The sequence below is a fragment of the Tursiops truncatus genome, chromosome 14 (assembly GCF_011762595.2).
Source record: "Tursiops truncatus isolate mTurTru1 chromosome 14, mTurTru1.mat.Y, whole genome shotgun sequence".
In the NCBI taxonomy this organism is placed as follows: domain Eukaryota; kingdom Metazoa; phylum Chordata; class Mammalia; order Artiodactyla; family Delphinidae; genus Tursiops; species Tursiops truncatus.
In genome coordinates, this window is record NC_047047.1 from 83,003,395 (window position 1) to 83,025,742 (window position 22,348).

The window sequence follows — 22,348 nt, forward strand, 5'->3', positions numbered from 1 at the left end:
AAAAATACTACAAGGCTTAGTTTCTAACAATAGCAACAAAAGGAATACGCCATCCAGGAGATTTTGTGTGAGACAAAGTTAAACACTAAAAAGAGCCAGATCTGGGCTTCCCTGGTGGCACAGTGGTTGAGAGTCCGCCTGCCGATGCAGGGGACACGGGTTCGTGCCCCGGTCCGGGAAGATCCCACATGCCGCGGAGCAGCTGGGCCCGTGAGCCATGGCCGCTGAGCCTGCGCGTCCGGGGCCTGTGCTCCGCAGCGGGAGAGGCGACAGCAGTGAGAGGCCCGCGTACCACCAAAAAAAAAAAAAAAAAAAAAGAGCCAGATCCTACCCCTCCTTTGTTTTCGCTGGGGTTACACATTTTGGAGCCATATCTGATGGCTTTTCCTCATGTTGGGATCTCCTTCTTTCCTTGTCTGCTGCCACTGTCTTTGAGTGTAACAGTAATCACAGCATAAAAATGGTAACTAGGAACATGGGGCGTGACATCAGACAGCCTGGGTTCAAATTGTAACTCCATTGCTCACTGGCTGTGTGATGTTGGCAAGTTACTTGACCTCTCTGTGCTTCAGTTTTCATGTCTATTAAATAGACATAATAATACCACCTCCATAATAATACCACCTAATAATACCACCTCCATAATAATACCACCTCCATAATATTAAATATGTCTATTTAATGTCTATTAAATAGACATAATAATACCACCATTAAATGAACTCTAATGCAACTACATTATTAGTGCAGTGCTTGCTATATATTTATGATACAATAAATGTTAATAATTCACATTCTCTATTATTATTATTATTACATGTGGTTTCCTAATTGGTCAGCTTACCTCCAATCTTTCTATCTCAAATGCTGTTTACACAGCTGCCAAAGTAAAATTCTGGAAGACCTCCTCTGACTGCAAAAACCTTAGAGGCTTCCTAATTCCTGTGAATTAAAAAGCGGGATTTTTGGAATAATATAAGAACATCCATTACCTGTTTTACTTATCTTTAGATTCCTCTCTAGCCATGCTAGCCTATTCCCAGTTTCCTAAAAGTCCTGCATTTGTCAACCTGTGTGTTCATGCCCCCCTTCCTTCCACCCCTCTCTCCACTCATCTGCTCACCTATCCACCTGCCCATCCACCCATCCAACAAATATTTATTGAATGCTTACTCTGTGCCAGGTGCATTGAGGACACAATGATGAACAAGTAAAGAAAAAGCTAAAAAGATATTGGGGATAATGACAACTCTTCTGAAGAAATGCGACAGGCTCACGTGGGTGGAGGTGCTCCTTTATGAAGGATGCTCCGGAAGCTTTTATGGAAAGGCCTTTGACCCGAGACTTGGGGAGGCCGCTATGGAAATACCTGGAGTGAGAATGTTCTAGGCAGGGGTGACAGCTCCGGCATAGGTTTTGCAGAAAGCCAGCTGTTGCGACAAATAACCCCCAAATCTCAGCTGCTTAACACAATTAGTGCATTTCTTTCTCACTTCAGAACCCAGTGTGGGTGGAGGGCATTGCTCCACCTGGCCACACTCGGATGATGTAGCTCAACAGCCTCCAGGGGGCCAATAGCTTACGGCATCTGAGCAGAGTCAGAGCAGGGAGGGTCGTAGGGGGAGGAGCTGGAGTGGTAAATACCACGCTATGAGCTAACTGCAAGGGAGTTTTGAAATGTAGCCTCTTTTTTTTTTAACATCTTTTTTTTTTTTTTTGCAGTACGCGGGCCTCTCACTGTTGTGGCCTCTCCTGTTGCGGAGCACAGGCTCTGGACGCGCAGGCTCAGCGGGCATGGCTCACGGGCCTAGCCGCTCCGCGGCATGTGGGATCTTCCCGTACCGGCGCACGAACCCGTGTCCCCTGCATTGGCAGGCGGACTCTCAACCACTGCGTCACCATGGAAGCCCTTTTTTAACATCTTTATTGGAGTATAATTGCTTTACAATGGTGTGTTAGTTTCTGCTGTATAACAAAGTGAATCAGTTATACATATACATATGTTCCCATATCTCTTCCCTCTTGCGTCTCCCTCCCACCCTCCCTATCCCACCCCTCTAGGTGGTCACAAAGCACCGAGCTGATCTCCCTGTGCTATGCGGCTGCATCCCACTAGCTATCTATTTTACATTTGGTAGTGTATATATGTCCATGCCACTCTCTCACTTCGTCCCATCTTCCCCTTCCCCCTCCCTGTGTCCTCAAGTCCATTCTCTACGTCTGCATCTTTATTCCTGTCCTGCCCCTAGGTTCTTCAGAACCATTTTTTTTTTTTTTGAGATTCCATATATATGTGTTAGCATACGGTATTTGTTTTTCTCTTTCTGACTTAGTTCACTCTGCAGCTTCTCCATGCGACTAGGGAGAAAAAAGGACGTGGAAACGCATTCTGATCTCTGTCCCAGGCCTGAAGGCAGGAAGAACCTGGACTTATCTGAGGAACAGGAAGAGGTCTCCAGGCTTGGTCTTCTATTCAGTGTGAGGGAGGGGAGAATGGAAAGACGCCAGGGCAGAGGGTGGGCTGGAACAGGGCTGGTGGGCTATTTGTAGGAATTTGGATTTTATTTTAATCTCAGATGGAAGCCTTTAGAGAGAGTTTGATGCGAGGGAGTGACTTCAGCAAATTTATAACCTAAAGAGACCTTGCTGATGGGGGAAAGAATTGAGGGCATGTATTGGATTCCTATTGCCGTGGTTACAAATTACTACCAATTTAGTGGCTTAAACCAGCACACATTGTTCTGCTACAGTCTGGAGGTCAGACTCCCAGAATCTAAGTGTCAGCACGGCTGTGTTCCTCGGGGAGAGTCCATTTCTGGCCTTTCCAGCCTCAGAGGCTGCGTACATTCCTGGGCTCAGGTCTCCTCCCGCATCTTCAAAGTGCATCTCTCCAACTTCTGGCTCCATCACCACATCCCCTTCTCGCTGAGTGTAATTCTACTGCCTTCCTCTTGCATGAACCCTTATGACCACATTGGCTCACCCAGGTTATCCCGGGTAACCTTCCCATCTCAGAATCCTTCACTTTACCAGAGCTGCAAAGTGCCTTTTGTCATGTAAGATAACATACTTCCAGGTGCCAGGGATTAAGATGTGGACATCTGTGGGGGGGGGGGGGGGAGGCATTATTCAAAGGATGATGACAAGACACTCAGTAGCAAGACTGATGTCTTGGTCCTAAACTAAGATAGCTGCGATGGGCTGCATGGATTTGAAAGCTATTTGGGGGCAGGATGTACAGGTGGTGACTGGTCCTGGGAAATAATGAAGAAGGAGCACAAGAGAGGTCCAGGTTTCTTACTTGGATGTAATTGATGAAATAATGACCGGAATTGCTCAAGGCGTCTATTCAGTAACCAATGATGAGTAAAAATTCTAAAATTGTCTGTAATTTGTAAGGTTTATGACAAGGAAAGAACTCATAATTATAACCTGGTTATCACTGGATATTACACACTGATTTTGTCTGAATCATTAATTAGCAAATGAATCAACAGTCACTGATAGCTCATAAACAAGCTATTATTTATTTTTCAAAAAGCACCATGCAGTAAAAGGGAAGACTTATAGAGGTGAAAACTGAGAAATGTTCTTAGAATTAATTTCATGTTCCAGGGCATGTTTTAAAAACGGTATTGGTGAGTCATCAACTTTCACTCAGTAAACTAAAGCAAAGGTCGAGCTACAATAATTTAAACATACACGGTTGCATAGTTTCCTATGTCTCAGAGACATTTGAGATTTTCCTTGCTCTTCAGAGACTGTGGGCCTTAGCTTCGACTTCCTTTTTCCACCTTCTTTCTTTCTCATTTCTCTCTGATTATCAACTGCTGCATGGCGAGCTACCCCACCATGCAGTGGCGAAAGACAATACCCATCTTATCATGGTCTATGACTGTGTGGGTCACGATTTCAGGCTGGTGATTCTCTGCTTCCCTTGGTGTAGACTGGGATGGCTCGGTGGTGCTCATCTGGGGGCTGGTCTGGTCAGGACCATTCCAGATGGTTTCACTCACATACTTGGAGCCTCGGCAGGGTGAGCTGCATGGCTGGACTCAACCAGACCCCCCACACCCCGTGGTCTCTCCAGCAGAGTAGTTCAGCCTCGTTACATGGCTGCTCAGGCCAACAAGGGACCAAAGCAGAGGTTCCCAGTTCTCTCGAAGTCTAGTCTTAAAATTTGTGCAGGGCTGCCAGATGTAGCAAAGAAAATGATAGGATGCCCAGTTCAATTTGAATTTCATCTGAACAATAATAACTATTAGTATAGGCGTGTCTCAAATGTTGCGTGGGGCGTACTCATCCAAAGACAACTGTTATTTATCTGAAATTAGAGTTGAACTGGGGATTCTGCATTTTTTCTGACAACTATGGCCTGGAATCACTTTTACTGTCCACTATTGGTCAAAGCAGTCACAGGCCAGCCCAGACCCAGGGTGGGGGGCAGATGGAACCCATCTCCCCATGAGAAAAGTGGCAATGAGTGTGTGTCCTTCCTTTAATCACATCCAACCCTGAAGTCCTCCTGGGACACTTTGCTCGCCCTTTAGGACCTCGGAACTGCCAGTGTGATGCTCTCTGTGCTTTTCCTAAATGCTTTCCCTATTGTTTCTATCTTCCTAAATAGTGCTTGGTGACACTATTTGCCTCAAATGCCAAATACCTTGGTCCAGCAGGCAGCAGGGTACCTGGGGGAAGGATCAGACAGACCCAGGTGAGAATTCCGTGTGACTGAGACAGGACCTTCATCTCTCTGAGCCTTGGTTTCCTGCACAGCCTACATGGTTGTCATCGTAATGCCACAGGTAAGGACTAAAGAGGGCAAGGAATAGACCTAGAACAAAGCACCAGAAGACAGAACGTGCTCTCCATCGCTGGGAGCTGCTCCTACCCTTATCATTACTTTAGCGAGTAGAAGAGACGTGAAACGGAAAGATGGAACTTCAGTGGCCATGACATTTGTGAGTTGGGCCAGCTGCTTGCTGACTTACTTGGCTTTGCTCTTGAGATTTCACTTCTATGAAGTTTTGGTTCCTTTTAATGCAGAAAATGCCTAGTCTTCCAGGGGATCCAATACAAACGTGCATGCAGCTCTTAGCGCTTTTCACCAAGGCGTCCCGCCAGGAGTAATGTTGTAACGATTTTAGTATTCGAAGATCAGGCTGGGAGGACATGGATTTTCTTTAACCCCACCCAAGTGTCTTAATATCTCCTAAATTGCTATAAATATTGACACATGTATCTTTTTAACATGCCAGGTGATTTCATCCTGTCCATCCCACAGTTGCCATCTAAGTGTAAAGAATAAAGGCCATTTCTGGGCACAGAAATGCATTTCCAGCTCTGGTCCCAATTGCAGGTTCACGTAGCCACCCTCGAGTTGACTCTTCTCGCTCCTGCCCTTACCTGGCGCTCAGTTTTTCACCTCCCCTAGTGGAGACTTGGAGAGGACAGTCAGAGTTCTTTGTATTCTAAAGATGGATCAAATTACAGATAGGCAAAATAGTCGCCAAAACGCATTTTGAAAAATAAAAATGAGTTTTAGGGCCTGTCACAGCCAGTAACTTCACGTAGATGGAAGGCCCTATGTGTAATAAAATGTCACATTTAAGAAATTAAACGATCTTGTCACTGGTAACAAGAATTAATGGAATTTTTAAACGGAGTGAGCTCACATGAAGCTGGTGAGTCACAATGGCCTTTCACATTTGCAATATTCCTAAGATAATTATTAATTAACACTTCAGGAACGATTTTAATGTGACATAATGGTACAGATTTAAACACCCAAGTGGAAAATGCTTCTTATGAAGATTTCTCATCCTTTCTTAAAATTAAAATGCTAATTAAAACCAAAGGTACTTTAAAAACAGTTTGCTTCCAAACAGATTTTTAATATATGGCAAGCCAAGTATGAGCCTAGAGCTATTTCGCTGGGGACAGAATCAGAAATCTATTAACAATGAAGTTTCTGAATGATGTCTTAACAGGCTCTCCTCCACCTCCAGGTAACTGCAGGGCAATAAGGCCATTTATGGCAGAGTTTTGTACCAGGTGGTGTATTTATTAAGAGGGTTAGTGAAAATTTTCTAAAAGATAAATCACACTTTATCATTACTTTGTTTAAGATATTCCTATGATCGTCCATTGGCTCTCCTGTAAATTTCAATTTCCTTGCTGTGACCAAGAAATCTCTACATGATCCAGCCTCTAGCTATATTTTCTCCTTCATGTCATTTTTCTTGTTGCTGTTTGTACTTCTGCCATTTTAGTCCTCATTTTTTTTTTTTTTTGAACAGGTCAAGCTTGTTCTTGCCCCAAAGATTTTGTATTTTCAATTCCTTCTAGAATGTTCTTCCCCAAATCATCTCACAGCTCATTCCTTCTTATCATTCTGGTTCTAACAGTCTTATCCGATAGGCTTCTAGTCTAGCCTATGACCCTGTGTTATCCATTTGGGGACACTTCTCACGGTCTATGGTCACTTCATGTTTGCTTCCTTCTTTAGCATCTGTCTCTTTCAACTAGAACACAAGCTCCATGGAAGACGGGTCCTTTTCTTCCTTGTTCAAATCTGGATCCTCAGCACCTGTCCCAAAGCTCGATCCACCTCAGTGGACTGACGGAGGACATCTGTGCCATCCATAAATCACAACAGGAAATGATGACCCGACAGCTGGCTAGGAAAACTGCATCCGTTTTTAAAGAAGTTGCTCTTGTCTCATTGTGGGACCTTGAAGAAATTTAGATAAAAGTGTGTGGGCAGGAAGTGGGAAACATATGTATTAATATGCTCGTCTAATCTCTGAATCAAAGAGAAAGAAAAAAGAATGATGACATTGAAATGAAAAGGCTGATAGCAGTGAGGGGCCTGAGTATCAGTGTTAAGAGATGGAGACTGTTTTTTTTTTTTTTTAATCTTTCTTTAAATTTATTCTGTTGTTCTTTTTCTAATTTCTTTTTTTTTACATCTTTATTAGAGTATAATTGCTTTACAATGGTGTGTTAGTTGTTAAATTTTATTTTATGGTTATTATTTTATAATCTGAGTCTCTTTTTTAAGTCTCATTTTTTCTTTTCTTTCTAGGTTTGGAAGCGTTCACGTAATGCTTGTCAAATGCTTATCTGAGAGTCCCAATTCTCTCTTTCTTCCTATTCCTCACAACTAGGAAGATTCACGTTCACCCACAATAGTGAATAAATGGCTTACTTACAACATGACAAGATTGTGCTCTTTTGCCCTGTCTCCTCTCTCTTCTCTGGTGCAAAGTCACTCTAGCCTCCTCCATCCCCTCTGCTCCATCTCACTTTCTGACCTGGTTGCACCTGGTACCCAGGAATTTATCTGACAATGTGTTGATGGATTTGATCATTCTGTGGAAACTTGCTGTTGTTCTGGAGGGACATTTTTTAGGAAAACTTCTGTTGTAGAAGTTTTGGTAGAATGATCATCTTTTTCCCCCCTATTTTAGGATTGCGTACTTTTATCCTTCACTTTCTAAATGACTCTCCCTTATGCACCCTGAAGCCATGCATTTGTTGCTAATTTATCAGGAAGGTCTCAACCAGCCAGCCTCAGCTGTGGTCATCACCATGTGAAAAATGGACCTGACATATTGAAAGACTCACTATGGTATCTGCTAAGAGTGAGTATAAATAAAACAGCTACAGGAGAAAGAAAATTTCTCTCAGCACTTATTACCCCTCATTGGTCTACAAGATTAAGAGTGATAATTCTTGTTTTCCTTTAGTACAGCTCTAATGTAATTTAGAAACAAATTTAAATCAAAGACAATCTATGTATCTATCTATCTATCTATCTATCTATATCATAAATGCAATACATGTACTAGATAGGCAATTTGACATACATGTATTGACTGTCTCTGTGAGCCAGGATACGTGAAGGAGTTGGTAGTGACTCTAGCCCCAGAGAAGGTCCCCTCTGGTCAAGAACACACGTTTGTCAGGAAGTAACTCTATCACTTCATTCCATTTCTGAAATTTTAAAAATATAGTTTCTGATTTCAGAACACTGAGCAAGCACTCTGTGTCCACACTTTATAAAAATTTTTGTCAAAAGTAAACCACCCAAGTAATAAGTTAGGGTAGAATGTTGACTGTCTCTGAGAAATCAGGGCAGGGAGACACCAACCCACCAAAGAGCCTGGAGAAAGAAATTGCCGATTTTAGGAAATCAGCACAAGACAGGTGAAGGAGCCTAGCTCTTGGAATTAGGAAGGACCGTGTTGGAATCCCTTTCCAACGTCTACTAGCTTTTAGCATTAGTTCAGTTAATGTCACTGCCTTCATTTATGGCTTCTGTAAACTGGAAGCTGCACCATCTTTGTACTCCCAAGAGAATTACTGAAGGTAACATATGTAGAATGGCCAGCAGGACGTCATACCCTTTGCTTGAGCTGCTAACAATCACAAGGGACCACAGTTACTCTCTGAGGGGTCTGGTCTGTTTCCAAGTGTGTGTCTAAATCTCTCACCTTCGGAGGCACATCTGTACGTTACACCCTGCTCCAGCCTTCACTGCCCCGTGGGTGCCCTTCATCTGCAACTCGGTGATCACTGTACCCCTTGAAAGCTTGGTTTACCATCGAACCTTCCATTCTCAATTCCTAGTGACTTATTGTCGACACAGTGTTAATTTCTACATGGTTAAGTATTGATAACACTCATACAGAAAAATCCTTCGGAATTGCAATTGTTAAGAGTGCAAAGTGGTCCTGAGACCAGGAAGTTTGAACTGTTGAGCTATTAGATCGGGTGTAAGCTTCGCTGGCCATCTGGACTGGGGATTCTTTCCTGTCCTTTATTCATTCTGTTATTTAGCAAAGCTAGCTGGAAATCTAGTTTGTACAAATTATTTATCTGTATTTTGGGGGCACAGCAGCCTCTTCGGGAGGCTGATGTGAGTTGCGGTGGACGGCCACCTGTCTGTTAGGAGATTGATGGCTTACTTTGCAGGGTGATGCTTAGCTCACAAAGCAGGCCCACAACCCCTCTGTCTTTCTAGGGAGCGGGCACGGCAGTTGAGGTGGTGACAAGGGTAACACACATGGGAGTAACTGCTGTTTCTGCTTTTCTACTTGTGGGGCTCCTTCGTGGAGGCCCTGGGTTAGCAGAGCCTTCCACATCACGCCCACGGGTGTGCAGCCCTGCGATGCTGACCACTGACCACACTCCCAGCAGATAACAATCTCCAGCTCCCCTCTGCCTGGAACTAAAGTGCGCTCTGAACACATTTGGGTTCTGCGGTCTTAACTGGGTAACTGCTTTTCTACACTCTGCTCCTTTTCGAAACAAAGTCTTCTGGTGTTGGACCTTCAGAAGAATTGCCTCCCAAGACTGAGCTGTGCTCCTTTTACAAACCACTTCGGGTTCGAGAGGCCGCATGTGCTGTCGGAAAACTTCTCTTTTTACCCCTGGCTTGTGTTGTAGCCCCTTTCATTCTCAAGTTGAATGCATGACCCAGTTTTCTTTCCTTTAAATTGGTAGCAAAGGGGAATAGGAACAAAGGGCATTTTCAATCATTTTATGAGGAAATTCAAGACTGATTGAAACTTCCTGTTGGTTTAGCCCATGGGACATTTCATCTTCTGTTGGTTTACACTGGATTTTCCAAGTAACTTCCAGGGCTTTAATATTTGCTTCCTTATTCAATAAGTGACATGATTTTACCCAAAATAGTTGTACACAGAAACAGATATGTTCTTGGGACCAGTTCTTACCTTCCATATTATTACTGTATCCTTTCGCAGGGAGAAGTCTTGTCTGATAAATATATTATTATATTATAGTAATTTACACATCCCTTCGCATTCTCAATAATAAGGATAAGAATAAGTTGCATTAAGGGTTTCGCAGTTTGCACATATGTCTTCAAAACTTTGAGTTTCATTTTACTTTGAAACCAGCACCAAAAATATAGCAAATCATATGATACCTCCTCCATGCCGGACTTGCTTAAAGCACTGTACTGATATTAATTCATTCACTCCTCATTGAAACCCTGTGAAGTAGAGTTTCTTCCCCCCATTTTACAGATGAGAAAACCGAGGCATGAGAGGTTAAATGACTTGTCCAGGTCACACAGCTGGTGCAGTGATGGGGCAAGATTTCTTTCCTCCGTCTACACCCCAAGCCCACGAGCATAACCATAAAGATTTGGAAGGGTCACCTAGTGGATCACTGAGCACCTAGTGTCTTGTGGATCACCTAGAGGATCATGGACCCCTTAGTGGATCAGTGATCACCTCATGGATCATGGAGCCCCTGCAGAGCATCCCGCAGGCAGGGTCTGGGGGCGGCAGGTTAAATGTCTACTGGGAGCCGACAGCAAACAGGTCAGGATATTTACTTATTTTCAAGATCTTTCCCCTCACATGTACTGGGCTCTTCCCCTCCTCATTTATGAGCTAAAGTTGCTGAAACGATGAGGGTTCCCCCACGATGAGTTGGGTGGCGACAAGAAGAGGAAAGGTCCCCAGGGAATGAGTGCTGGGAGAGGTCTCCCTTTCCCTGCACAGTATCCTCTGAACAGAGAGCTCACGGGCTCTGCTGATCACTGATTCTGGACGAACACTGGCCCCGGAGAGCTCAGCGAGGACCCCAGGTGCCAGGTCTCGAGCTGGGTGCGGGGAACCAGCCCTAACCACGAGGAAGGGCTCAGTTTTAGGGGCTGCAGGTGGGATTTTCCTTTCCTTTCTCACATCCCCTAATCGTAGAATAAAGAGAGCACGTGTGACATTTTTATTCTGTAAAACACTATATATTTAAAGGCCGCAATGGATGTGCTTGGCTGTGCAAACCAGAGCTGCGGCCTTTGGGCAGACCTGTATGGGGTGCACCCTCCGACGGCCCTGGTCACGGGGGCGCCTGCACAGCTGGGGCCACCTTCTCTGGTGAAGTCCTTCTGTGCGCACAGAAGTTCCTGGTCTGAGGCTCACGGTTTGTAGCTTGCTCTGCGTTTGCTGCATCATTTCTGGACTCCCCTGATTCCAGGGCACACGACGCCTCACCCGTCTGCTAGCTAAGAGCCTCAGCTGTCAGGGGCGCTTCCAACAGCTGTGCAGCCAAAACCAAGCTGGCTTTGCACCGTCACCTAGTAGACGCCCGCTCTCGCTCCCTCTTTGTTTATTTCGGCGCATCCACTCCCTTCTTTTTGATCAGGGACTCATGGTCCGGTGCAGAATGGCAACGCCTGGCCGCTGTGCGTCCGGATGCCGGGCTGCTAGGACAAGGGTGCCATGGAGACCATGCTGGGTGTGGAGTACCTGTGCTATGTGCTTTACCTAATTGTTTCATTTAACCCTCACAACAGCCCTCTGAAGAATACAGAACTATCCTTGTCTATACACATGAGGAAGTCTAGGTCAAGCGAGGCTAAGTCTCTAAGATGTGGTCCCACAGCTAGCAGTTAAGTGGCAGAGTGAGGATCCCCATAAGCCCACACCTGGCGGTGGCACAGGGCAGCAGCCGGGTCCTTACGTGGGTGCTCCCAGAGCCAGCCCCTGTGGTTGGTGGTCGGAGCGAGGACCAGCCCTGGACTGCCCTCAGCACCCTGGGGGGCTGGTGCAGCCAAAGGAGCACAGGAAACTTGCAAACAGGTTTTTCAGGATTGAAGTTGAGCTGGAACGTGGGCGGAAGTTCGTTTATCCAATTGGCAGCTCTGGGGTCCTCTGGTAACTCTGCATCTGAATCCTTGACTGCTGGTGCGGGAGGGGCAGGGGCCGCCAGCCACTCATCCCAGGCCTGTAGTAGGTGCTCAGGAAACACCTCTTCGACAAACCAGTTAATGAAGAGGGAAACCGGCGGCTGGCTTCCCTCCCAGGCCCGGGGATCCTGGACGGCGTGGAGGTGGCCGGGAGGGGCCCTGGCGGGGACAGCAGCCAGGGAGGATGCCTCCTCCAGCCACTGGGCACCCTCTGCTACTTCCGGTTGCCTGTCACCTTGCTCACCTGCATCTGTGCCCTGGGTTCAGTGCAGGCATCTAGTTTCAGAAAAAGGAGCCCTTGAGACAATGAGGCGGAAGGCTGGCAGAGCTGGAAATGTGGGTGTGGGTATGTGTTCAGTCCTCACGTGTCCACCCCTGAAAGAGAAGATGGGTGGTTTCTGGTCCACCTTCGACAAACAGGTGTTTCATTCCCTTGGGCGTTGGAGAGGTGACCCATCGCGGTAGCTTTTAGCCTGTTTGAGGGGCTGGTGAGAGCCGTGGCAACTGTCTCTCCAAGAGAAAGACAGTCAGCACAATAATTTCAGAAGCCCTGTGGACCCCTGCACCCGTCTGGCTTTGGAAACTTTGCATTAAAGGCACGAAGTGAGGGGTTTACCGGAGGCCAGGTGAAACGAGCAACAGCTACACACAAGACTGTCAGGCTGTCGTCTTTTTAAAATTTGTATCATTTAATGCAATTACGGTCTTCAGCATAAAAAAAAAGATCACGAGAATACCAGTACTTTCTACCAACAATTTTTTAATCCCTTGGCCGAGCTAAAATTTACTTGGAAAAAAATTCTACACCCCTGAACTTAAAACCCATGAAAGGTCACCCAAAGTTCTCTTTGGTGGGAGGAGGTGACCAAGTGAGGTGGGGTCATGTCCCCTCACGCACGTCCCTTTTAGGGTCACGGGAGAGCAGCACATCTTCACTGAATTTCTTCAATTTCTTCCAGAAACCTGCCTGGTACCCCTGCTGATCATAGAACACCTCCGTGACTGTTCTTCAGAGATGTTTCTGAGGATTATCTAGATGCTTCTCAGCTAAGATAAAGGCTGGGGCTCAGAGACGCTGACCCCCCCACAGAGCCACAGAGCCAGGCCAGGGCTTGGACATGGGACTTCCCAGAGCTGCCCCACGAAGCCGTGTCCATCCCTGGTCATTAGCCTTTCAGCAATAAGAAGTAATCAGGCAGCACAGCGCTGGCCCATGGATGGGTCAGGAGCTGCCGGGCTGGGCTCTGGCGGGTGGGAGCAGGGCTGTGATCCTTGCAGGGACGTTTGCCAGGCCACAGCTCTCCCCTACGCCTGCCGTCTCACACGGAGTCTCTCTGTGGTCAGCTGTGGCCCTGAGGTCTGGCCAGCACCCCGGCCAGTGGGAAGGGCGGTGAGGACAGCCGGGCTGTGTGAACACACACCTGTGTTCTCCTCCCAGCTGTTGGCTTCACAACAGGGCTGCTGTTAGCGATTGCAAAACATTTTCACACCAGCCACCCACCTACTCCCCACTGCTCTGTAACATGTGTTGGCACTCACCAGCGGGGTTGAACCGCTTTATTTATTTTTATTTAAAAAGGGACACCAGAATTCTTTACGTCTGGGACTGAGCCAACCTGGCCCAGCGTTGAGTGCAGAAATATTCCATCTCCCTTCTGCGCCCAGAATTATTTTTATTTTCTTTGATACACAACCTAGATACGGCTACAGCAAGGAAATCAGTTGATTTGCGAAACCCAAACTCCTTTCCTGTTTATCAGCATAGAAAAAAAATTCCACTGTTGTCGATCGGCTCCAGTTTAGCTCTTGTGGGTGGTGTTGGATTCATTTTCTCTTTCATCTGCTGTGTGCTCCTAACATTGTACCAAAGGAAGTAGCTGTCCTATCTTCCGACCAAGATTAGTGAATGAACATGATTCTCAGGATTGATGCTAATCCCTGACACAGGAGGGATCTGGGAGTGGAAGGCACACAGGCCTGGCATCCGCCCTGCTTGGTCCCTTGGGAGGGAAGTGCCACAGGTAGGGGGTCTGGACGAGCTCCCCGAGCCTCATGGGCTTCATTTGAAGGGAGCAGCGGGGACGCTCGGGCACGAGGGTGTTGGTCACCACCCTTCCTGACACTCAGTTGACTGCCTTCCTGTGTGTCATCTGCCCCTAGAATGTAAGCCCCAGGAGCCCAGGGCCTCCTGCCCTGTTCACTGCTGTACCTCCAGAGCATGGTGCGGACACAGAGCAGACACTCAACAAATACTTGTTGAAGAAATGAATGGACGTGTGAATAAGTGAGTGAATACCAGCATCTCTTTGGGAACTCAGCCTTCCTGAAGGGCGTTCTTTCCATCAGTAAAGCAAAGAGAACGCTTGAGGTCAAGTGTGCAGTGGCGGAAGTGGAAGTGCCCAGGTCTAGGAGGATTTGATAACTCCCACCCTCTGCCACCTGCCTGAATGTTTATCCCGCTCCCTCTGATAAATGAGGCTATATGGGGGAGAGCCTGCCGCAGCAGAGGGCAGTGGAAGGTGCTGGAAAGGGCCCTGAATGCTTGCAGGCACCAAGGGCAAGGGCAAACGAGCGCTCACACGTGAACGATCTTCATGTTTAAAACGATGTGTTTAGCTTATGAACTGTTGACTGGAGTAGTTTCTCTCCTCCTGCCTTGGATGGTCAGCTTCGAGTTTGGAATTCAGACTCCGTGAGGCTCAGTGCCAGCACGTGGCAGCAGAGGGAGAGCAGCCCCCTGGCGCTCCCCCTCCGCATGCGTACCCTCCCGTAGCACCTCCCAGGACCTCCCTCCGTCCCCCAGGGGCTCCCGTGAGTGTGGATGCGCCAGCCCTTGCATCCCAGCTCCTCTGTCCCCACCCGCAGGGGAGGCCCCAGCTTCCCTGATCTCAGGGGTGGGCGTGCCACAGCGGATTTCCCCGAGGAGGACCTTAGCATCATCTTCTGGAAAATGGGGGTAACGACAACATTTACACCAGAGGATTGGTGAGCAAATTAAATGAAATAAGGTCAATGCAAGGCCCATGCAAAGCACACTGTGAATGTTAATTGTCATTTTGAGCTGCTCAAAACAAGCCGACCCTCTGTGACCCGATAGCTCTTAAATTTTTTTTTTTTTCTTGCCGTACGTGGGCCTCTCACCGCCGTGGCCTCTCCCGTTGTGGAGCACAGGCTCCGGACGCGCAGGCTCAGCGGCCATGGCCCACGGGCGCAGCCGCCCCGCGGCATCTGGGATCTTCCCGGACTGGGGCACGAGCCCGCGTCCCCTGCATCGTCAGGTGGACTCTCAACCACTGTGCCACCAGGGAAGCCCTCTTAAAATACTTGATAATTGTTACCATATATTGAGTATCTTCCACACATCCAGATGTTGCCCACGCTCTCTCTCTTAACTCTGGCCTTTTACAGGAGAACATGAGGCTCCAGGGCAATCAGAAGGCAGATGTCTTGAGATGTCGTGCCCAAGCTGGTCCAATCTCAAAGCCCATACTCTCTCCACTACATGGGTTTGAACAACACTTTCATTCTTCCCTTTCTCCCAGAAACACCTGCCCCATCTTTTCACCACGAAATTTCTAGAGCTGACCTTTGAAGTGCAAAGAGGAAAGGACAGATGCTAACCCCAGGGAGTGGGTTCCACCAGGAGGGAAGGTGTGGACAGGGGCTGCAGGCAACCAAGAAGCCAGCTTACGGCAGGGGTTACCGCATAGAGCAGACCTCCCCTGAGGCGCCAAACAAGCAGAGGAAACTGACAAACTGAATTTAGCTTTGTTTGAAGGTGTCAAGAGAATGCCTGGCGCTGAGAGACATTTCCACCCAGCAAAAGACCTCGGGGGTGGGCAGCTTTCCTGATGCAGGAGGACGCAGACGCACTTCCCCTCTGAGATCACACGTCCTATGTGTTGGATGGTGTCTGGCAAGTGTGAGAAAGGCGGCCTTGAGAGAGTCCGATTGACATCTGGAGCGGGTGGGGTTGAGCCCCGCGTTCACGCCCTGCCGAGTGTCCTGTCGTGAAGCAGTGGAAGCACCGAGCGTTGATAGTTTTTCTTTTTGAGTTGATGAGGAAAATGACTTCTTTCACCACCTCGGGTATGTGAGCACCTTGAGTGAGGTCGTGGCCTTCACTGTTGGCTCCTTTGGGGAAAGTGTGGCTTAGCTCCGTGCAATGCTCAGAGGTGACAGCCATCGAGGGGAGCATCAGGACCCGCCAGACAGTTGTCAGGGTCATGAGGCTCTTTCATCATTATTAACCGGGCTAAGCTTGGCCGTGGTCTTCAAACATAGCACGGCATCCAGCCCACCTCTTGCAGCTTCGAGGAACACGCTTTCACTGGTGGCTGTAATAACATCTGGTGCTTTACCTATCTTTTTTTTTTAAACACTTCATTGGGGTTGCTTGTTTAAATCACTCTTTAAGTAGCTTACTGAGATTTATGTCTCTTACTAAACTGAGATAACCAAAGGATATTTCCTGGACAGCTGTGGGTGGGACTTTGGAGGATGTGTGGAAGGTCTTTGTCAGCATAGGTAACACTATAGAGCAGAGTGAAATGCAGATGAAATTCCTAGTTGCAGTTTTTCAACTTCACTTTGGTATTTGCGGATTTTAGAAGTGGGATCATCCGGGTTCATCCTCAGAAAACTCCTTGTAATTGCAGATCTTTTGTTAAAAACTGTGCTTTTTTAAAAAATTAATAAAAGTGTACTTTGGTGCAAAAATATTTTGAAAACAGATCTGGATATGAATTTTGGTTTAAGTTTATAGTGGCAGTGGGACACCAGGTAAGGGAATTTCTGAGTTTCTATTTCCTCACCCATAAAAGGGGGGATACTAAAAGATACCTCAAAGGGTTACAAAGATCAGAGGTGATACGTGTGGAAAAGAGCAGAGAGCGCAGTTTCAATTAGTTTACTTTCACTGAGGCAGAACGGCTGGCGGGCCAGCGAAGAGTGAAGGCGAAGTAACAGGAAAGTAGGAGGCTGTGTTTTTACCTTAGAAGGAAGAATGAAGGGGCAAATCTGTCAGCGATGGATCAAATCACCCCGATGGTGAGAAACAAGATAAAAGCCCTGTGGGGCCCTGCGCTGATGTCTGGGGGCTTGGTTCAAAGAGAAGGACACCTGACGACATCTGAAGGAAACTGCACGTTACTAGCAGGCATGCATGCTGAGCAGGCTTCATCACTTAGACTCTGGATGGTAAATGCTTCTCTCCCCCCTGCAAATTCCAACTCACAACTGGGCATCACAGTTGAAAGATACCTGCTTGTTCATTTTTACTAAGCCGACTGTTTAGCTTTCTGACACCTCTCCTGAAGTGACATTGTTGGGGGACTTCCCTGGTGGTCCAGTGGTTAAGACTCCATGCTTCCACTGCAGAGGGCAGGGGTTCGATCCCTGGTGAGGGAACTAAGATCCCGCGTGCCGAGTGGCGTGGCCAAAAAAATTAAAAAGTGAGATCTTGGGTGGGTCTGGGAGTAAAAAGCTGTGGACGCCATTCTTGGCTCTCCCCAGATTCATCACTTCAGCCCCTGGGTTTATGTTTCCTCACTTGTGGGTGAGGGTTTGGAAGGGACGCTGCCTCAGTTCCTTCCTGCTCCAAGGGTCTAGTGTCTTCTACTCCAGGACCATCGACCCCTTCACTGACTTCACCCAGTTATGAAGTCTTGCCATCAAAATGCATCCATTCTATTCCCTGTTACTAAGTAATTGCCAAAGTGAAGGAAATTAGCATCGATAAACATGCTTTTGAAAAATATAAAGACATCAGAAGAAACTGGGAGGGAGAAATTCATTATTCTTTTCACTAATAATAAGGGATGCTTAGTTTCCATGGGCAAGGTTCAGAAGCTGGTTAATACCATACACATACAGTATTTGATGGATATAAAGATTTCTGTTTACCTGTAGGCTGAAGATAATGATGTTAGCTTCAGACTTGGAGGTAAGACTTTTATTGTAAGAAAGCTCATGGACTTTTAAAAATTTGGTCAAGATTTTTAACTAATGACAATCCTGAAATTCAAAGTAAGATTCCCTAATGTTTGCTCATGGCTTTCAACACTTTCACAGCACGTTCACAAACACAATCTTAGATCTTATTGCATTCCCCAACCTCGTGAGGCTGGGAGACCGGGGGAGTTCTACCCGTTTTATAGAATGTGATTCCCTTGAGTTAAAAAAAAATCTTGTCTATTTCATTCCCCATTTTGTTTTCAGCGGTTGGCATAGTGTCTGGAACATGGAAAGAACTTTGAAAATATGTTATATGAGTATGTGAATGCCTGACTGAATAAATGAATGAATGAGAAACTGAAGCACACACACAAAATTAAGTGATGTAGCCAAGATGATTTGGTATCAGTGCCAAGATTTTCATGAAAGAGACAAACATTTTGTACTCTTCAGAAATCAAACCTCAGAATGGTTCATGATCCTATTGCAACAATGAATGGTTAAACAGAACAGTTAAATAGTTTTGTCATTGTATTATTCCATTGTTGCCCAAATAATGCTGTAACAAACAGCTTTAAACTCTCAGTGGCTTGTAGCAAACACTGATGTGCTGCAGATGCGGGTCTGTGGGTTGGCTGAGGTTCTGCTGATCTTATTAGGTTGGCCAGGCTTGGTCCCAGGCTCAGGTCAGGCTCAGGCTTGCTCCATGGGTCTTATTCTGGGGCCCACATTAAGGGGAAGTGACTATCTGGGCCATGTTCCCCTCATACTGCATCACAGGAGCACAAAAGGACAAACCAACCGGGCACGCTCATTGAAAACCTTTGCTCCCATCGTGTTTGCTCACAGCCCATTGGAGAACAAGCAGCTGGCCGATTCCATAGTCAGTAGGGCAGGAACGTACGCTCTATTCCAAGAAGGAGGGGGAGTGACTATTTGCTAAACCATGATTCAATTTATCACTGTTAATCCGAAGCCAAGCAATTCAATTAAAAAAATTCTCAAGCTCTCCATCCGCTTTGTGGACCTCCAGTTCTTGTATCAAACATTCAAGGGAGCTCAGTCCTTCACAGGTAGAAACAGTCTGGTGTACCCCGATCAGAATTCAAGGCCAAGCAGGGACCGTTATCTGAGCCGTAGATTTAGCTGTTTGGTATTCACACATCCCTAATGATCTTGGAAAGTATAATGTGTTCTAACAGCTGTAAGGACAAGAGATTCTAACATGATCAACTGTATATCATATCCATGAAATTACATTGAAAAATGTAATGAAGTGCTGTGCTGTCATTAACACATTAAGAATACCTGATTTGCAAGGTTAATGAAATTGACAAACATGTGAATACTGCTACTATCATCAATATTACTTAATGACAAATCTCTTGCCTTCATTTATGGAATCATCTGAAAATGGAAGACTCTGTCACTATAACTGTATTTTTCCCTAAATTAAAAAGAGTCTGCACAATATGTTTTGTTTTAATTTGAGTGTAGGTTTATAAAGTATTTTATACTGTAGGTCTATGTGTAAATAATATATAATGTAATAAGACCATCATTATTTGAAATGGCCATTTTGTAGTTTTCCTGAGAAGGGTTACCCTTGCTAAGGGTGGGTATTTTTTCCTTGGACAGATCAAAGACAGCATCAGGCCCAAAGACAACTGCTGTGGGAGAAAGAATCCTTAACAGCAGGTTGTGTTCCTGTGAAAGGACACTCCCATCTGGGTTAAAGGAAGTAGAGCTTTTCACCTTAAAACTGGGAAGAATGATATGAGGAGACTATTTCCTTTCTCTCCAGAACCCTGGGTAAGCTTTTAGTTTAAGTGATTAGTTTTAAGCAGTTGAATGTCTATAAATAAGCTAATGAATATCAAGAAAACTCAAACAGGCAGATGGGACCCACATTATTTTCATTCTCAGTATAGCAGCCCTCAAAGAATGAATATCATCTATGTTAAGATTTTCAAATAAAGAAAAATTTTAAATATATGTTGTTCCTCAGTGTGCAAGTTACCTCTACGTCAGTAATAGGAATACGAATACAAATACTAATACTAGTACTACAAGCGCAACAAGAGCAATGACAGCATGGGTGCCTTTACACTATACGAAGCACTTTATATGCATAAGCGTTTGGTTCTTTGAGAAATCCAGTGAAATTATTGAGAAAACATTGCAACTCCACTTTGTCAATGGTGGAATGAGGTCTGGAAAGATTGTACGCGATTTACCTAAAGTATAATGGTCAAGATGTGGCAGGGCTGTGACTTGCCAATTATGTGCTTTTCAAATTGTGCTTCGCAGCTTTGCCATCTCCAGGGTCTAGAAGCCACGACTTCCTATTAGCCCTTTGTAGTTATATATCGTTTCTGTTTAAAATGATTATTATTTTTCTGACTACGAAAATGAAAAGTGGTCATTGTAGGAAATTTGAAAATATGGAGAGTTAAGGAAAAAATAATAGCCACCTTACTCCTGGAATCCAACCATGCAGGAAGAACACATGTTAACTCCATTCTATCTGGTGTATGTGTGCGTGTATGTGTTTCTATGTGTGTGTGTGTGTGTGTGTGTGTGTGTGTGTGTGTGTTTGTGAACAAACTCCATTCTCCTTGGTTCTGCCACATGGTTGGATGTGACCAGTGAGAACCTTGGAGAGTACCAGGTCAGAAAACTGACCCCAAATCCTGAGCCTCATGGAATTGCAGAGTCTGGAGGTAGAAGAGACAAGATGTAGGAATTGTTGCAAAGTTCCAGGAAAATGGTCTTCCACCTTGAAAGCCCCAGATCGCGTGAAGCTTACTGGGAGTGGGCTGGCTGCCCCTCTCGTGGTTTTCAGGCAGCTATGAGGTTGCACTGTGGGTGGGGAAGGCTTCATGGAGGGTTCCGGACATTCCTTACTTATTCCTCAGACTCTCAGAGTCCCACTTCACAACAAATTTCAAGTCACGGAGCCCTTCCAAGCCTCTGCTTCTTCATCTATCACGTGGTGATATGAGCACAATTGATTAATACGTGGTCAGGACCTTGAACAGGACCCAACTGCAGTTCATCCTCAGTAAGTGTTAGTTGTTGTGACTGTGGTTCTCACGGTCAGTACTATTGTCACCATCACCCTTTCATCCCCTGCCTGGCTCCTTTGGCATGAGCCGTGTTCACTTGTTCTCACTGGTCCCAGACATAGGACACACGTTGTACCTGCACATCTCATCCCGGTTCCTGTGGTTTCCACCCCAGAAGAGGTTCCTGGAAGACCTCCTTCCCCAGTCCGTCACCCACACAGAGGCGCCCTCTGCCCTCTCGGAGACTGTCGCTCACCCTCAGGAGCTCAGCTCCAACCATTTTGTCACAGGCACGCTGCCTCAGCTGGGAGACCAGTGGCCGGGGTACGGGGGTGAGTCCAGTCCCTTAGAACTCTGCACTTTGGGAATATTTACTTAGCTCTGTGTGCTTCATGGTTCTTATTCTTAAACCAGAGACAATGCTTCTGGGAAGGTTGTTCTGAACACAAAACAAGACGAGATATTGCAGCTGTGTGTTGAATAACAGGCGTGTTCAGAAGACCGGTGGGTCGTTACCTCCTTCCAACACATTTCCCCACTTGGACCTCCCTGCAGCCTGGGAGGCAGGGATCATCACAGGTGAAAACACGGAGCTTTGGGGGAGAAGTGGCAGGCTCAAGTCCTCCCAGTTACTCAGGGACTGAACTCAACCTTGAATCTAGGACTTCAGACTTTCCATCCTATGTGTTATCTACTGTAAATTTGCAAGGGTATTGCTGCTTTATCTAGCAGGCTCTCAAACTTTCTCAAATTAAATCAAATCAGACAGCAAAATACTATTATATTCTGATTATTTATTTATTTATTTATTTATCTAATTTATTTATTCTTATTGTATGTTGGGTTTTGGTTGTAAGGCTATCTGGAAAAATCATCAATACTTCTACTAGAAAGGAAAGAAATAGATGGATAGAGAAGTTGCTTTCTTGTAGCAGGGCACCAAAGGAAGCTTCCTAGGCAGCTTATTTTGGGGGGCCTTGAGACCCCAGATGTTGCAGCACATGCATTCAAAAGCTCAAAAGACAAAGTAGCCTCTTCTGACACGTTCATGATGTTTCCTGACACCAGAATCTGTGCATGAAAGAAACCACGATACATACATGTTGAAAAGTGCTTTACTCTGTATAGGATAACTTTTGCAGCTTGGCATGTTAGTTGATGTTAACCAGCCAGCAATACTGTGGGGTGTGTGTGTGTGCATGTGTGTGTGTGTGTGTGTGTGTGTGCAGTTTTCTGTCTCCAGCCGACCCTGGCTTTACCTTCCAGCCCAGTGGGGCTCTCTCCATCCCCAGATCTGGTGTCATAGCTCACCCTTCCACTTCCGAAATCACATCAGGTATGATTCTGTCTCAAAGACTGAGGATCTGACTTGAAAAGGAGCCAGCTCTCGTAGCGTCATTCCTGACAGATTTCTTAATTAATTTGCTCAGATTGTCAATAATGTAATTCACTGTTGATTTAGAAACTAGTTATATGAGCACTGCTAGTGCCGTTGTGGGAAAACATCTGAATAATTCAGCTAATAGATGGGAAACTAACCCAGATTGCTGGGGCACAGGAAGAGAACAGCAAATCTGAATGAGATGAGCTCAAGCAG

At 46.0% G+C, this 22,348-nt stretch overlaps 1 long non-coding RNA gene across 1 annotated transcript in view; it reads left to right on the forward strand.

Annotated features, from left to right (window-relative positions):
* The window catches only part of LOC109551228 (uncharacterized), a 30,184-nt gene extending 22,650 nt beyond the window's left edge, over nucleotides 1–7,534 (forward strand). Inside the window, exons 9-11 of the long non-coding RNA XR_012325829.1 lie at nucleotides 1,723–1,950; nucleotides 4,628–4,805; nucleotides 7,088–7,534. This is a non-coding gene — a long non-coding RNA (uncharacterized lncRNA). The remainder of the gene's footprint in view (nucleotides 1–1,722; nucleotides 1,951–4,627; nucleotides 4,806–7,087) is intronic.
* Nucleotides 7,535–22,348: the final 14,814 nt, after the last annotated feature.